Raw genomic sequence first — 18,121 nt, 5'->3', positions numbered from 1 at the left:
AAAAATTATAAAAGATCTAGAAGAAAACAAAAGAGAAAATCCTCAATATCTTGGATTAGGCAAAGAGTTCTTACAACAAAAGAATGATCTATAGGGGCATGTGGGTGGCTCAGTCAGTTAAGTGTCTGACTTCAGCTCAGGTCATGATCTCACAGCTTGTGGGTTTGAGCCCCATGTCGCACTCTGTGCTGATAGCTCAGAGACTGGATGGAGCCTGCTTCGGACTCTGTGTCTCCCTCTCTCTCTGCCTCTCTCTCTCTCTCTCTCTCTCTCTCTCAAAAAACTAATAAACATTAAAAAAATTTTTTAATGATCTATAAAAGAAAAAAAGTGGGAAATTAAACTCCCATCAAAATTAAAATTTGGGGGAAGGGGGCTCCTGGCTGGCTCAGTCAGTAGAGCATATGACTCTTGACTGTGAGGTCATGAGTTCAAGCCCCACACTGGGCCTAGAGCTTACTTAAAGAATAAAAACTCTAGGGGTACCTGGGTGGCTCAGTCAGTTGAGTGTCTGACTTCAGCTCAGTTTATCATCTCGCGGTTTGTGGGTTTGAGCCCCATGTCAGGCTTTGTGCTGACAGTATGGAGCCTGCTTCAGATTCTCTGTCTCCATCTCTTTCTGCCCCTGTCCTGCTCTCTCTCTCTCAAAAATGAACATTAAAAATCTGAAAAAATTAAAACTCTAAAAAAAAAGTTTAATTATTGCACTTCAAAGGCCTCCAATAAAAAAATGAAAAGACGAGGAGAAAATATGTGCAAATCATGTACCTAATAAAGGACTTGCATCCAGAATATATAACTTTTACAACTCTATAATAAAATTTTTTAAAAACAGGCAAAAGATTTGAATGGCTATTTCAACAAAAGGGATATATGAATGAATAATTACATGAAATGCTCAATGCCTTGAGTCTTTAAGAAAATGTGAATTTAAACCACAATAAGTTAACCACTTCATACCTACTAGAATAGCTATAACAAAAAAGACAGACAATAACTAGTGTTGACAAGGATGTGAAGAAACTGGAACTCTCTTACACTGCTGTTAGAAACGTAAACATATGGCCACTTTAGAAAACAGTTTGTCAGGTTCTTTAACAGTTAAATAGATAAGCCAGCAATTCTATTCCTAGTATCTACCCAAGAGAATGAAAGCATATATTCACGTAAAGACTTGTATTCAAATGTTCAAGCTGCATTATTTGCCACAGTCAAAACTGGAAACCATCCAAATGCCTATCAACTGGTCAATAATAAACAAGATGTGGTATATCCATACAGTAGAATACTATTCAGCAATAAAAAGGAACAAAATACTGGTACATGCTACAATATTGATAAACCCCAAAAAACATTATGCTAAGTGAAAGAAGCCCAGTGTTTCTTGTGTGATTCCATTCCTATGAACTACCCAGAAAAGGCAAATCTATAGAGACAAAACACAAGTCAGTGGTTGCCTGGGATGGGGGTGGGGGATTGAGGGTAAATGCAAACAGACTAGAGGTAATTTTGGGGAGGGGACAAAAATGTTCTGAAACTGGCTTGTAAGCTTAAACCAGTCCTGCTGTCAGTCTGTGGGAGTCAGATACTGTGCACCCCACTCAGTCTCTGCCATCACTGTCTCCCACCATGTTGAAGATGAGCTCCACTTCTCCATCCCTAGGATAGACCACCTGGAGCTGGCCTCCCTGGCCTCCCATTGGCCCAGTGCTGAGTCCAGCAACTTCACACATATAAAGCTCTGTCCCTGATCACCAAGCAGGACCTGGTGGCCTGAGAAGACCCTGGGCCCTCCCCCTGGCTGGCTGGGCCACCAGGCTCCCTCCCCTGATTCTGGGGAGTCCCAGGGGAGTGTCATCTCCCCAGTCCTCTCTTACAGACCTCTCTTTGCTGAATTAAAGTCTGTAAGAAGAAAGAAAGAAAGAAAGAAAGAAAGAAAGAAAGAAAGAAAGAAAGAAAGAAAGAAAGAGAGAAAGAATAAAAGAAAAGAAAACTGGCTTATAATGACAGTATAACAATTCTATATGTTTACTAAAAATAACTGAATTGTTTTTATGGCTGAATAATATTGCATTGTGTATATATATTTATACACTGCATTTTCTTTTTTTAATGTTTATTTATTTTGAGAGAGAGCGCACGCGCACACACAAGAGACGGAAGGGCAAAGAGATAGGGAGACAGAGAATACAAAGCAGGTCCGTGCTGTCAGCCGAGAGCCCGATGCAGGGCTCAATCTCAAGAACCGTGAGATGAAAACTTGAGCTGAAATCAAGAGTCGGGCGTCTAACTGACTGAGCCACCCAGGCACCCCTATACCACATATTCTTTATCTATTCATCAGTCGATGGAAATTTGGCCTCTTTCCATAATGTGGCTATTGTTGATACTGCTGCTATAAACATTGGGGTACATGTACCCCTTCGAATCAGTATTTTTGTATCCTTTGGGTAAATACCTACTAGTGCAATTGCTGGGTAGTAGGGTAGTTCTATTTTTAACTTTTTGAGGAACCTCAAAAAGTTTTCCAGAGTGGCTGTACCAGTTTGCATTCCCACCAACAGCAAAAGAGGGTTCCTCTTTCTCTGCATCCTCACCAACATCTGTTGTTTCCTGTGTTGTTAATTTTAGCCATTCTGACAGGTGTAAGGTAGTACATCATTCTAGTTTGGGAAAAACAAATAAAAATAAAAATAAAATTAACTGAATTGTGCACTCAAAATGGATTCATTTTGGGCATTAAATAACTCAAGATACTAATTTTTTAAATTGAAGTGTAGTTGACATATTAGTTTCAAGTGTATGACATAGAAATTTAACATTTATACAGATTACAGAGCAATCATCACAATAAATCTAGCTACCATCTATCACCACCATACAAGGTTGTTACAGATTAATTATATTTCTTGTGCTCTACATTGAATATTTATGTCTTAATTTATTTTACAACTGGAAGTTGGTACCTTTTAACTCCTTCCCCTATTTTTTCCATCCCCTTGTCCCCCCTCCCCTCTGGCAACCACCAAATTGTTCTGTGTATCTATGGGCCTGTTTCTGTTTTGTTGTTCATTTGTTTTGCTGTTCATTTGATATAATATCATACAGTATTTGCCTCTGACTTATTTCACATAGTATAATACCTCCTAGATCCATTCACGTTGTTGCAAATGGCAAGATTTCACTCTTTTTTATGGTTAAGTAATATTCTACTGTCTATATACCACATCTTTATCCATCCATGTATCGATGGACACTCAGGTTGCTTCCATATCTTGCCCATACTAAGTAATGCTGCTATGAACACAGGGTGCGTATATCTTTTAAAATTAGTATTTTCATTTTCTTCAAATAACCAGAAGTGGATTTGCCGGACTGTACGATAGTCCTACTTTTATTTTGCAGAAACTCCATAGTGTTTTCCATAGTAGCTACACCATTTTGCATTCCCATGAACACTACACAAGAGCTCTCTTTCCTCCACATCCTTGCCAACCCTTGTTATTTCTTGTCTTTTTGATAGTAGCCATTCTAACATGTGTGAAGTGATATCTCATTGTTGTTTTGACCTGCATTTCCTTGATGATTAGGGATGTTGAGCACCTTTTCGTGTGTCTGTTTGCCACCTGTACGTCTTTTTGGAGAAATGTCTATTTGGGTCCTCTGCCCATTTTATAATTGGACTTTTTAATATATTGAGTTGTAAGTTCTTTCTATATTTCGGAATATTGACCCCTTATCAGTTACATCATTTACAAGTATCATCTCCCATTCAGGAGGTTGCCTTTTCATTCTGTTGATGGTCTCCTTCACTAATAGTTTCATCAGCTTTTTTTTTATTTAAAAAAATGTTTTTTAATGTTTATTTATTTTTGAGACAGAGCATGAATGAGGGAGGGGCAGAGAGAGAGGGAGACACAGAATCCAAAGCAGGCTCCGGGCTCTGAGTTGTCAGCACAGAGCCCGATGTGGGGCTCGAACCTGTCAGCCGTGAGATCGTGGCCTGAGCCAAAGTCAGACGCTCAACCGACTGAGCCACCCAGGTGCCCCTTCATCAGCTTTTCAGTCTGATGTAGTCCTACTTACTTTTCTTTTGCTGCCCTTACCTGAGGAGATAGATGCAAAAAAATACTGCTCAGGCACATGTCCAAAAGCTTACTGTTTATGTTTGCTTCCAGGATTTTTATGGTTTTTGGTTTTACGTTTAAGTCTTTAATCCACTTTGAGTTTATTTTCCTATATAAGAAAGTGGTCCAGGGGCACCTGGATGGCTCAATCTGTGGAGCATTCAGCTCTTGATCTCAGGGTAATGAGTTCAGGCTTCACACTGGATGTAGAACTTACTTAAAAAATAAAAAATAGAGCACCGGGGTGCCTCAGTCGGTTAAGCATCCGACTGCAGCTCAGGTCATGATCTCACAGTTTGTGAGCTCAGGCCCCCTGTCAGGCTCTGTGCTGACAGCTCAGAGCCTGGAGCCTGCTTCAGATTCTGTGTTTCCCTCTCTCTCTGCCCCTTTCCTGCTCACACTGTCTCTGTCTCTCTCTCTCAAAAATAAAACATTTAAAAATTTTTAAATTAAATAAGCAATAAAATAATAAAGTGGTCCAGTTTCATTCTTTTGCCATGTAGTTGTCCAGTTTTCCCAGCACCATGTATTGAAGAGACTGTCTTTTCCCTGTGGTAGCTTCTGGCCTCCTCTGCTGAAGATTAATTAACTTTATAAGCATGGGTTTGTTTCTGGACTCTACTCTGTTCTATTGATCTAGGTGTCTGTTTTTGTGCAAGTACCATACCATTTTGACTACTATAGCTTTGTAGTATAGTTTGAAATCAGGGAGCCTGGCATCTTTAGGTTTGTTCTTCTTTCACAAGACTGCTTGGACTATATGGGGTCTTTTGTGGTTCTATACAAATTTTAGGATTATCTGTTCTACTTCTACAAAAAAATGCCATTGGAATTTTGATAGAGATTACACTGAATCTGTAGATTGCTTTGGATAATATGGACATTTTAACAATATTAATTCTTATAATCCATGAGTATGGTTTATCTTTCCATTTGTTTGTATTATCTTTAATTTCTTTCATCAATGTTTTACGGTTTCCAGAGTAATGTCTTTTAACTCCTTGGTTAAATTTACTCCTTGGTATTTTATTCTTTTAAAAAAAAATTTTTTTTAATGTTTATTTTTGAGAGAGAGGGAGAGAGACAAAGAGAGTGTGCATGCATGGGGGAGGGGCAAAGAGAGAGGAAGACACAGAATCTGAAGCAGGCTCCAGGCTCCACAGTCAGCACAGAGCCTGACACAGGGCTCGAATTCACAAACCACAAGATCATGACCTGACTCAGTCGCTCAACTGACTGAGCCAACCAGGCACCCCAGTATCTTAATCTTTTTGATGCAATTGTGAATGGGATTGTTTTCTTAATCTCTCTTTCTGATAGTTCATTATTAGTGTATGGAAATGCAACAGACTTGTGCATATTAATTTTCTATGCTGTGTACATACCTAAGAGAAATGAAAACACAGCCACACAAAAACTAATACAAAAATGTTCACAGTGGCATTGTTTATAACAGCTAAAAAGTGGAAACTCAAATGTTCAACTAATAGATTAATAATGTGGTACATCCATATAATACTATTACTCAGCAATAAAAATAATGACACATGCTACAACATGTGAACTTTGAAAACTTTATGCTAAGTGAAAGAAACCAGTCATGAAAAATCACATATTGTATGACTCCATTTATATAAAATGCTCAGAATAAGCAAACCTATAGAGACAGATGAGTGGTTGCCTAGAGCTGGGAATCTTGGGGGTGGGGGGAGTAACCACTGAACGGTACAGAGCTCCTTTTCCCATAATGAAAATGTTCCAAAACTGATTATGGTGATGGTTGCACAACTCTGTGAATATATTCAAAATTACTGTACACTTTAAATTGGTGAACTGAATGGTATATGAATTATATCTCAATAAAACTGCTACAAAAAAAAAAAAACCCACTTGGTGTACAATCTATGAGTAGGTAAAGCCATCAACACTGGTAGGACTACCACAGCCAAAGTTACCAATCTATTTATTTAGGACAAAAAAATCTCAAAGTTACAAATACCTTCCAATCATACTGATTATTTTGTAAATGAGTATATATCTGAAATAAGAAGCAATGATTAATCAAAGTAATTAGTTAAGTCACTAACCTTAAAAAATAAATTTGACCTTAAATATTCAGATTTCAAATGCCCAAGATACTTCAATTTTCTACTTCATGTGTTTCCTAGGAGATAGTTCATTGACAGTCATATGAATGCCCTGCATAAACTGGATTGCCCTACCTATATATGTGTATGTATACACATATATATGTAAAGTTCAATCATTCCTTAATTCCTTAAATGAAATTCAATAATTTCCAGGCTTATATAAAATCATTCTACCTTTTAAAGAGAGGAAGAAACTCTGATACGAAAATATCCAATTCTACGTTGGTAAACTGTACATTCTTCTGTGATTCTGGCACTATAGAAAGTGCATAATTTGCCTCTCCATACTGACTCATAGGTAAAAAGAAAAGCAAATCTGATTACCAAAGGCAAGATTACTGTTTTATCATCACTGGATTAAAATTAAAGCCACACAGCTAAAGTAAAATGTTCATGAACGGGGGAAATTTTAGTTTTAGAATGAAGATTCCCGCCCCGCCCCCCCCCCCCCCCCCCCGCATTTAAACAAGTACTAAGAACTTAAAGGCTGTTCTGCAGCTAATCTAGCTCCTAGAAAGAGAGCCCAGGATGCTGGCACATAAGAAACTGCAATCGGGATTACTCTTGGCCTTATGGAATATTTTCTCTGTCCTTTATCGACGTGGAATAAAAATGCCCAATGGAGCGGGGTCGGGGGTCGGAGGTCGGGGGGGGGGGGGGGGGCGCCTCGGCTACCCTGCTCTCAAAGCTGCTCCGTCAGTCAGCACCAACCCTAGCAGAGCCCTAACCGTTCCTTTCCCGCGCCCCCAAACATCCAGTAGCACGGTCCCAAGGGGACAGCTTCCCCAACAGAGGATCCAGAAGGCGGTCATTGGACGCGCGTGTTACCGAGCCCGTTTTTGTTTGGTTTAAAAAACAGATTCCTATCACAGCCAAACCTCCCTACCCCCAGGGGAATTGGGGGAAGTGGCAGCAGGGGGCCGGAGTGGAAAGTGAGAATAAAAGAAGAACAGAGTACAACCTGCCAGGCAAGCTAGCCGCGGAGAGAAGGAAAGGTAAGAGGCGGCGATAAGGCCGGACGGGGAAGGAAACTGGTTTCCAGCCCTCCACGCCACCCCGAGCGGCCCGAGCCTTCCAGGACCCGCCCCGATCTCGCTGCCCTGCCCCGGCGCCGGCCGCAGCCTCCCGCCCTACCCGACCCTCCCAGGACGCGCTTCCTCCGGAGCCGGACCCCCGCCCTGGCCTCCCCGCGGGATAAGGCGGGTCAGTTCAGTCCGCTTCTCGGCAGAGGTGACTCGCGCGGAGATGTAAACACAGCGAGACCAGCTGCGCTCGGCCCATCCCCCCCCCCTCCGCCGGGGTCCGTAACCTCTTCCCTCAGCCCTGCCCCGCGCCCTGTGCTCCCCGCGGGCAGGCGCGCAGCGCGCCTTCCCCTTTCTCCAAGTCCCGCTTCCCGACCGTTGCCTGGGGGCACTGAGCCCCCTTCCCCAGTTCCTAGCCGTTGTCACCGCCACAGCCTCCGGAAAACCCTCGGCAAACCCCGGAGCAAACAACACAGGCGCGGGGCGGGGGTGCGGAGGGAGGAGGCGGCACTCGGGACGGCGAGGCTTTATCGCCGCGCCCTCCGCGCTCCCTCCCACCAGCCTCGGCTGCCCGCGCTCTTACCTGCTCTCCGCGTCGCCCGGGAAGACCACGGCGTCGCTTTCCCTCCCGGCAGGGCCGAGGACTAGCACCGCCGCCGCCGCTGGCCGGGCGTCCCGAGGGAGCCGGGGCCTCCCCGGCAGCCCGAGCCGCTCCAGTGGGAGAAGAGGAAACAAAACAGCGGCGAGCCGGCCCGCGCAGCGCCCCCCGCCCGCGCCGCCCCACGGATCCCCAACCGCCGAGGCGACGGCGGCGACACAGAGCCCGGCGCGGGGAGCAATGGTGGCCCCCGCCCTCGCCCCGCTCCCGGCCCCCTCCCTCCACCCCCCGCTTCAGCTCCTCCCCCTCGGCCTCCTACCGCCGCCACCAGGACACTCGAGTCCGCCTCCCCCACCCCGCCCGCTCCGAGCGCTCCTCCCCTCCCCACGCGGCGAGGGAGGGGGGGGGGCAGCACAGCCAGTCACCGCTGCGTCTGTCAAACCAGGGCTGGCTATTTATACCCGGCAGGGCCCCACCGGCCCCCTAGCCGGCCAACCTGCTTCGGTGGCTGTCTCGACTCTCGCCCGCCCCTTATCCCCCAACTTCTACCAAACCCGCCTTCTCAGGTAAAGACTCTGGGCACTTGTCCCGCGCCCTGCTCTGGGCTCCCCCATCCCACTCTCCAACCCCGGACTGGTGCCGGAGCCCCAAGACGCGGGCAGGCGCGTGGGGGTGGCGGGGCCGCGCGTGCACCTGCAGCGCCCGCCCGCTTCTCCCAGCTGGCCGGGACCGCACGCACACACCCTCGCCACTCTCAGAAGCCTCCGCGGGCCCTGGCTGTCACTCCATCCCCAGCCCTGGACTCCCGCCCTTCTCCAGGGACTGTTCCGCACTCGGGCAGTCTGACAGTTACCGGGGGCCGGGGGCTGGAGAAACTCCTAGCCCTTTCCACTCTCCACTCAGCCTGGGCTAAGTAAAAGGTGGGGGCGCGAGCGCGCCGCCAGCCCCGCCCCGGCCCCTCCTCGGTCAGTGACGCTTGTGGCGCACCGCCCCTCCAACCTCGCGCCCTCGGCGCCGCCCGCTCCTCCTCCTCGCTCGCAGGCGCCCGGCCTTGTACACCCGCGACCCCGCCCCATTCCCAGAAATTACCACCCGCCCAACGGCCGGGCCGCGCGGCGGTTGGTGCCCGCGTTTGCTGACGGTCGGGTGGCGGGGCTCAGCGCGCAGCTGCGGAGCGCGGCGGGCGGCCCCCTGGCGCTGCCCCCCGAGCTGCGGGCGCCCGCACCAAGCCATTGTCGCTCCTCGCTCGGTCAGCTCGGTTGAGTAACTCAAGTCCGAGTATTGTTGGTGCGAGAATGCGGGAGTGTGTTGGTGCGGGGGTATTTTGGTCGCAATGCCTAACGAATTCGAAAATGAAAACCCAGCAGTAGCTGCACGCTTCTGGTTTCCCCACTTTCACACAAAGGGGAACCTCTGAGCAGGGCACTCACGCGCCTTCAAATGCATAAAAGCCCATGACACGGTGTCCTGGACTGTCCTGCGTTTGGAGCGCCTCACTAATGATCTTTCTTACGCACAGTTAAGCCTACAAACGCAAAGTTGTGGCACAATCTATTCCCCCACCACCACGCTTCGCCGCCGCCGCATTTTCTTGTATTTGTTTCTTTAACAAAGAGCGATGACTGTCCCGGTGCGCGGAGGGACTAATTCTAGCCCTCTCTCGGGCTCCTGCAGCCCCACTCCGATAGACCTGGCGCAGTATTCGCCAGGTTCATTTCTGGGCTCCACCCTTAGTCTTTTTGCAGTTCCAGAACCAGTTAGGAGAGAAAAAAAAAAAAAAAAACCCTGAGGAATACAAGTGATAGCTGTTCTTGAAAGTAACGTGGGAACCATGGAAATAACCTTAAAGCAGGTCTCAAATGTCAGAGGACCACAGGAGGCCCCACTCATTTGTCTTTGAAGAACCTAAGAATTTAATGATCTCTTTCTTTTTTAAAGCTATTAATGCCTTTTTATTTACTGGGGGTGCGGAGGTGGGAGTGGGATTCTTCCTTTCCTATCTGAAAAAGCAACTCTGGTGACTCCTTCATAGATCTTTACTTTGAAATGTAGGGGGAGACTGGATAGCAAATAGGGTTAGTCAGAGAGATCTTCTGAACTCTGATGAAGTTTTATGAATTCCTGAGTTCTAAAACATGGCGACTCAGCATTCTTTTGAACTAAACAATTCAAAACTTTAACACACACACACACAAAACAACAGAATACTACAAACCTAGCACCCTTCCTAGGGCAGTATTTCTAATCTTCTATTTCCAAAATTAGGGAACCGTTGTCCACTGGATATTTGTAAGGAACTAATAATATGAATAATAATGAATGAATAATGAACTAATAATATGAATGTCTATGACATTAACATGTCATATAAGGAGCATGCAAGGACAAAGCCTAATTCCTATAGTTAGGAACAGATCTCACCTGCTGGGTGAAATCATTCCAGTTTTCAGCTACCATGAGAAGAAACGTATCTCTCCAACTGCCAATTGGAAGTAAACTGGAAAGTCCCAGGCAGATAACAATGGTAAATAACATCATTGTTTCCAATTCTTCAATGCTCCTTCCATGCATGTTCTTTGAAATGTGGCTTTGCATTTCTTCTGATTGGAGATAGAAAGTTTCTCCACCCCACTGATGTCGGGCTTAGATTATTCCACTTGCTTTTGGCTGAAGGAATATGGGCAGAAGTGACAGCGTAACAGTTCTGAGCCTGTTCTTAGGAGATTTTGCATGTTTCTGCTTGCCTCCCTCCCACACTTGCCTTTCACAATGCGAAGAACATAGTCATGGTAGTCTGCTGGGACAAGAAGAATGAGAGACATGAAGTGGTCTAGAACCATCCCCAACTTGGAGCCAGTGACCTGCCGAAAAAAAAGCCTTGTTTTAAACACTGTGTTTTGGAGTGGTTTTTTTTACCCAGAATTAGTTTTCCAATCATTGACTAGTGGAATAGGAGACGGAGCAATCTGCTTTCTTAGTACTGGCCTTGAAGGTGCCAAACTTAGGTCTTTGGGGTTAGCTCTTTGAGAGTGGGTCTTGGAAAGACACATCCTTTATGGAAGCTAGCCAAGTAAGAAACTGAAAAAGTTTGTAGCAAAGCATTCTGAAGACCTCAGGTTCAGTAGGAAAGGGGTGATGTGGTCAGTAGTCCTAGTTAATGATCATAGAATAAGAGGTCTCCAGGTTATAACTCAATTGCTCTTGCCTCTGTTTTTTTTTATTATACAATTTATTTTTTAATTATGCAAGTGTCTCAATACATTCCCATCGTCAATTTTCAAATAATACAAAACAGACTTTTTAAAAACCAAGTCTCCTCATTTCCTTCTCGATTTCCCTTTCCACTCCTCACCCTTCACACATACCAGTCATTACACACCTCTACCCTTCCACAGGTAACCATAAATGATAGTTTAGCATTTCAGCTTCCTGACATTTTCCATGCATTTATATACATATACATGCAATTATGTAGACTAACTATAAATCAAATGGTATAATATGTGTATTAGATAGAATGCTTCTGTACTTCTTTTCTGTTTATTTACCCTTTATTCTCTCTTATTTACCTAAGAAAGTATTTTTAAAGTTCCAGCCTGGCTTTAGTATGGTAGATTAACCAAGAGAAGAGGTTTTCCCCCTTTTATATCAGAATGTTAAATGGGAAAAGGACCTTTTAGGGCCAGTTTAGGGATGGGAGTGGTATCATGAGGAACACCGAAGAAAACTAAATTCTCCTACTGGTAGCCAGTAAATCATTGCCCTTCCCAAACTGGAAATTCTCTTTCTTGAGATAATACTTGGACACTTTGCGTTACAGCTGATTAAATAATGTTATATTCTCTCACAACATTTCGAAGTGAGTAGTCCAAGAGAAGGGAATTCTGTGCAATGTTTTCTGACCTAGCCTCAGGAGTCACACACATGCACGTGCACACCTGTGCCTTACCACCAGTGAAGATCCCTGGGGCCATGTTGGAAGTGACTACTACAAGGGCATTCTGCAGTAGTAAATTTTGAATTACTGATACAGCCTTTAAACCTGTTGGATTCTCTCATTACAGATGGGCAAATCCCCAGGTTACCACCAATTATGTAGACTTTCAAGAACAACCCGAAAAATCTCTTCTTTTGCTTCTCCCTAAAGAATGAGTGGTCTGGGCGCTATTGTCCAAGTTTTATTCTGGTATTAGCCTACCTTATTTATAAGCCACTATATCCATCCCTCCCACCACCCCTTTCTGGGCTTCTACGAAAATATCATTCATAACTCTCCCATACTCTGGTTCTGAAAGGGACTCAGTCTCCAGACTCACTTTTGTTTGAGGTATCATTTTGCCTTGTATGAATCAGAATCTCTTAGACGTCATATGTTAAACAAGTTATAAGAGGCTTTCTTCAGAGAATGGTCAAAAACAAAATAATTTCAGGGGGGACATGTTAAGTTTCCAGAATCCAATGAAACAATTCTTGAAAATGAAATTTGCATCATCAAATGCCATCAGAAAGTACCAAGTTTTGAATATGGAAGAGAGGTTAAATCTACATGAGTTGCACATGTAATTTTACCATGGAATGTTTTCTAATAAAATAAGTACTTACAGTCATTTCATACTTTGAGTTCTTGATATATTTTTAAAGCAGCCTTCTCTTTAAGATAGTACTTTACTTGGAAGCATTTTATTAATTCTATTAACAAATAAATTACTTTTAGCATACATTTTATTGCTTTATTAAAATAATTTGAAGTGTCAGGGCACCAAGGTGGCTCAGTCGGTTGAGGATTCAACTTCACCTCAGGTCATGATCTCACCTCAGGTCATGATCATGAGTTTGAGCCCCATGGGGTGGGGGGGCTCTGTGCTGACAGCTCAGAGCCTGGAGCCTGCTTTGGATTCTGTGTCTCTGTCTCTCTCTGCCCCTCCCCCACTTGTGCTCTGTCTCTCTCTCTCTCTCTCTCTCTCTTTCTCTCTCTCAAAAAAATAAACATTAAAAAATATCTGAAGTTTTGAAGATGGATTATATTTTATTCTAGTTAGAATTTCTAATATTTTCCATGATAAAACCAATTTTTGTAAGCAGATTTGCCTACTTTATTATAAAAATTAAAAATCCAAATGAAATGTACATGAAGACATTTTATTAGTGATTTAAGATCATATTAATCTCTGAATGAAATTGGTTTCTTAATAAAATTCAGGATAAATGCCATAGTAGTTAATTAAAACACAAAGATAAATATATTCCATGGGGAAAGTTCTGAAATAAATTTCCATATTTGTGAGCTGACTAGTTTTCAAGGGCATTTAACTGTTTCCTCCATGATACTAAGTTAAAATGGATTAATAGAAATTTTCCTTTCCATTCATTTCCTGGATCACTCTAAAGAATAGAAAAGCAAACCAAAAGCTTTGTTTTTTCCACCATTCATTTGCTTTCTTCTCTGCAGTTTTTTTCCTACTGGCCAGCGAGTCAGAGTGAGTGACACTATTTTAGCAATAGTAAATAATAACAGTAACAGGGGCTCCTGGGTGGCTCAGTTGGTTAAGCGTCTGACTTCGTCTCAAGACCTGATCTCACGGTTTGTGAGTTTGAGCCCTGCATCAGGCTCTCTGCTGTCAGTGCAGAGCCTGCTTCAGATGGTCTGTCCCTCTCCGACTGCCCCTCCCCCTTTTCTCTCACAAAAATAAATGAACATTAAACAAACAATAATAACAATAATATTGGCCACCGTTAGTATACTGCTAGGTACCTTACATGCTCTTAGGAGCATCTCCATGTCACAATTCACACTGAAGGCAAGAAAGGTTAAGCCACTCATTCAAAGTTACACAGTTGACAATAGAGTTGGCTATTGAATCCTCCAGAGCCTGTCCTCTTAACCACTAGCACTTCTGAAGTGCAGGCATGTTTTAACTGTTCATGACCAAACATCAAGGACAAAAGGTATTGCCCTCTGTTTCAGCTTTGACACCAGCCTCAAGCCCTAGTCCCCCAAATTCCCTGGGCTTGGATACCACCTTGCAGTCCTACTCACCTCTGCTTGGGGCCCTGTTCTGCCTAACATAGCAGACACTACTGCAGATGGTTGAGTGTTTCTGGCCGTCTTCCCTATTTCCCTCTCTCCAGACACTCCTTCCTCCGCTGGTTGCCAATATATTACCTCTACTCCAGCTCCTGTTTCCTGTTCTTCCTGTCTGCTTCGTTGTGTCTCCCGTATCTGCTGATGACACTGACTGCTAAGCAAAAAGAGAAATTAGGGTCAGGATAAGAAGCCAATCAATCTGGAGGATGGAAGGGTCACTATAATTCAGAAGAACTATAATTAAACTGTGAATGCGAGACAGAAGAAAATGGAGTAAATGGGAAGATGGGTTGAGAGTTTTAAAATACCGTGAATCTATATGAATGACTGGAAATTCCCGTAATGTGAAGGAGAAGAGGAAAATAAGAATAATTCTATCATTGATATTCAAAAGTTCGTGATAGGTATAGTAATTGATAATATCTGTACTTATATATGGTCAGAGTCCTAAATACCAACAAAATACTTTGGAAATTTTGCATCATCTTAACAGTTTTGATTGGATGTGTACTTTCTTTTAATCTTTTAGGGGCGCCTGGGTGGCTCAGTCGGTTGAGCATCCGACTTCGGCTCAGGTCATGATCTCGCGGTCCATGAGTCGGAGACCCGCGTTGTGCTCTGTGCTGACAGCTCAGAGCCTGGAGCCTGCTTCAGATTCTGTGTCTCCCTCTCTCTCTGACTCTCCCCCATTCATGCTCTGTCTCTCTCTGTCTCAAAAATAAATAAACGTTAAAAAAATGTTTTTAATCTTTTCTTTTAAACCTCTTAACAACCGAATCAGAAAAGTACTGTTATCATTTTGCAGATTATGACACTGACGTGACTGAAGGAGTGAGCAACTTTCTCAAGACCACCAGCAAGTGAGTAATGGTGCCAGACAAGAAATCCAAGCAGGCTGGCTCCAGACTCCATGCTCCCAGCACTCTGCTCAGCTTCCTCCTCCTCTGCATTGTCCTCTCCAGGGTTGAAGGAGAGACCAGGCCAGCTTCTCCCTATCCTGTCCAGCTTCTCCTTAAGAATAAGCCAATACCTCTGCTCTGACATGTGATTTGACTGGTGAAGGGGCCCAGTTCACAATTCAGCAAGCCTCAAAGTGGATTATATTCTACCAGCAGAATATTTTCAGAGCCCACTTACTAAGTCTGCGTTTTTATTTGGTTACCTGGGTGGAGAAAGAAAATTAATATGTTAACAAGGACTAATTATATTACTACCCGGTGTGTCTGAGGAGCAAGTACATCCCTTTGTGATCAGTATAAGCTAGAGAAGTAAGTTTTGACAGGTAGAAGAGACAAGGTTGGAGTCTCCAACCTCCAGCTTTTAGTCTTCTATATCTGTGAGAACTATTATATATTTACTCTGAGCCAATCATTCTATGTTGAGAACACTACGGCCTAAAAATAAGTTACTTACTTTTGTTAACACAGGTGAGCAGAGTTGGAATTTGAATCCAGGTTTTCTTATTTTTACAAACTCCCTTTTTGAGATCACTGAAGTGAAAGTTGAAGAACAGGAAGGTCTTTGGAAATGATGCCCTTGAGCCTAATGGGGGAAGTTTAGCAATAATAACCTCCCTCTCACTGACTTTGTCCGGCTGAGCAAGAAAGGGAGGGACGGAATAAAAGTCAAGTGTAGAATGACAGAGACAGGCTTCAATCTGGTGAGGCACCGGGAAAGAGTTGGGAAATTAAGGAGCCAAGGCAAATCTCAGGAAAGAACGAAATTGATTAAGTAAACTGTGGACTCACATGTAGACAGTTATCTATTTTACAGTTGTGTCCATAGCTAGCCATACCCTTTTGTTCAAAATTATTTTGCTTTTCAGTTTTCCTCAGGGTGTCCTGTATATTTTTATTCAGGTGGTCCACATTTATTATAAGCCAATTTTGGTGTTTTTCCCAACACATATGATGGAAAGCTTAATCATGTGTATATTGTTCACATATACACATATACACATGTGATATTTCAGTCTTTAGTATTTCTTATTTACCATTAACCCAAAAAGCCCTTCAATCACTCATATAGTCCTTTTTGAATTAGACAGGAACTAGATATACTGAACTTCCAAATAACAGTGGTTGAGAAAAGCAAGGGACAAATTTGTATTGAAGTGAGTTACACATCTGGTTTTTAGACCAAATGAGTAGCACTGAGTCTTTTTTAAGTGTAAAATTTTTTAATTTTTTTTTAATCTTTATTTATTTTTGAGACCGAGTGTGAGCAGGGTAGGAACAGAGAGAGGGAGACACAGAATCCAAAGCAGGCTCCAGGCTCTGAGCTGTCAGCACACAGCCCAATGCAGGGCTCGAACTCACAAACCGTGAGATCATGACCTGAGCTGAAGTCGGACACTTAACCAACTGAGCCACCCAGGTGCCCGTTGAGTGTAAAATTTTAAAATGGCAACAGCAGGTGCTTCTGTAAATGGTCTAGATATCTTGAAAGGGGATTAATGAGTAGTCCACAGGACAATGGTGCATGTGATTGACTTTGTGAAACCCTCCCCCAACAAAAATAAATTCGCTGGAACCCTGTTTTCCCATAGCAGGTTTTTGGGGTGAGATAAATGAACGGGGTAAAGGTATGAAAAGTAATATAAGAAATCAAGAGTCTTTTGTGTACTCCAGGTATACTAGTTGTTTCTATTCTTGTAGGAAAAATGTTTCAAAGATCTAATGCAAGAGGGGCACCTGGCTGGCTCAGTTGGTACAGTATGTGACTCTTGCTCCTGTGGTGAAGTTTGAGCCTCAAGTTGGGTGTAAGATTACATAAAAATAAAATCTTATTCAAAAAAAGCGATTGGGGGTGGGGCTCATGAGTGGCTCAGTCGGTGGAGCATCTGACTCTTGATTTCAGCTCAGGTCATGATCCCAGGGTCATGAGATCAAGCCCTGCATTGTGCTCCTTGATGAGCATGAAACCGGCTTAAAATTCTCTCTCTCTCTACCTCTGCCCTCTCCCCAGTTCGTGCACTCTCTCTCTCTCTCTTAAAACATTTTTTAATCATAATTAAAATTTTAAAAATTTTTAAATTAAAAAAATGCAAGATGGGGCGCCTGTGTGGCTCAGTCGGTTAAGCGTCTGACTTTGGCTCGGGTCATGATCTCACAGTTCATGAGTTTGAGCCCCACAGCAGACTCTGTGCTGACAGCTCAGAGCCTGGAACATGCTTTGGATTCTGTGTCTCCCTCTCTCTCTGCTACTCCCTGCTCACAAGCTGTCTCTCTCTCAAAAATAAAGATTAAAAACAAATGCAAGAAAAAAAGAGAAAAGAGGGGCACCTGGGTGGCTCAGTCGGTTAAGCGTTCGACTTCCGCTCAGGTCATGATGTCGAGGTTTGTGATTTCGAGCCCCACATCGGGCTCTGTGCTGACAGCTCAGAACCTGGAGGCTGCTTCGGATTCTGTGTCTCCCTCTCTCTCTGCCCCTCCCCCACTTGTGCTCTGTCTCTGTCTCTCAAAAATGAATAAATATTAAAAAATTAAAAAAAAAAAAAAAGAGAGAAAAGAAATTATGGTAAATCCAGGGCCTAAGGTCATTCAGTATGCTAGGTGACAAACACTTCGTGTTCTTTTTTTTCTTTAATGTTAGAACTTCTAAAATTAACATCAATCTGAAATGATTATTATAAGAGTAGTGTATGAAAATCTTCCTGATGAGCTATAAAGAGATGAAATGTTTCTTTAAAAATGTCCTCACGGTTGGGGCACCTGGGTGGCTCAGTTGGTAAGCATCCAACTCTTTATTTTTGTTTTTTAATGTTTATTTATTTTTGAGCGAGAGAGCACAAGCCAGGGAGGGGCAGAGAGAGAGAGAGAGAGGGTTCTTTCAGGAATTTAGAACTGGGACCAAAAAGCCATTTACAGTCTCTTAACGTGTCTGGAACCTCGTGTATATGTATGTTAGTAGTTGTGGGAGAGCCATAGTCTCCCATATGAAAACTCAGAGCAGGGAAAGCCTTCAGCTGTGGCTCAGCCACAAGCAGAAGCAGACAAGAGACAGCAACAGAGAAGTGTGTGGGTTCCTGGTCTGGATCCACTCCATTCCAGTGGCTGGGGGTGAATCCAACTTTTGTGGGGCCTATAATTTGGGAGTCCTCTTTGAAAAAAATAGAAAATTATGAATACAGAATTAGG

General features: G+C 43.5%; 1 protein-coding gene across 8 annotated transcripts in view; it reads right to left on the bottom strand.

Annotated features, from left to right (window-relative positions):
- ELF2 (E74 like ETS transcription factor 2) overlaps window positions 1-7,997 on the bottom strand; it is a 94,795-nt gene extending 86,798 nt beyond the window's left edge. For 6 of the 8 annotated variants that reach the window (XM_019419800.2, XM_019419819.2, XM_019419832.2 and 3 more), the window contains exon 1: window positions 7,883-7,997. The gene's annotated coding sequence lies outside the window, so the exon portion shown is untranslated. The remainder of the gene's footprint in view (window positions 1-7,882) is intronic. The other 2 variants (XM_019419867.2, XM_053901252.1) reach the window with 2 other exon arrangements.
- Between the last annotated feature and the right edge of the window lie 10,124 nt (window positions 7,998-18,121).

The sequence above is a fragment of the Panthera pardus genome, unplaced genomic scaffold (assembly GCF_024362965.1).
Source record: "Panthera pardus isolate Hobbes unplaced genomic scaffold, ASM2436296v1 HiC_scaffold_13, whole genome shotgun sequence".
Classification (NCBI taxonomy): domain Eukaryota; kingdom Metazoa; phylum Chordata; class Mammalia; order Carnivora; family Felidae; genus Panthera; species Panthera pardus.
This window is presented reverse-complemented; position numbering and strand designations above follow the sequence as displayed.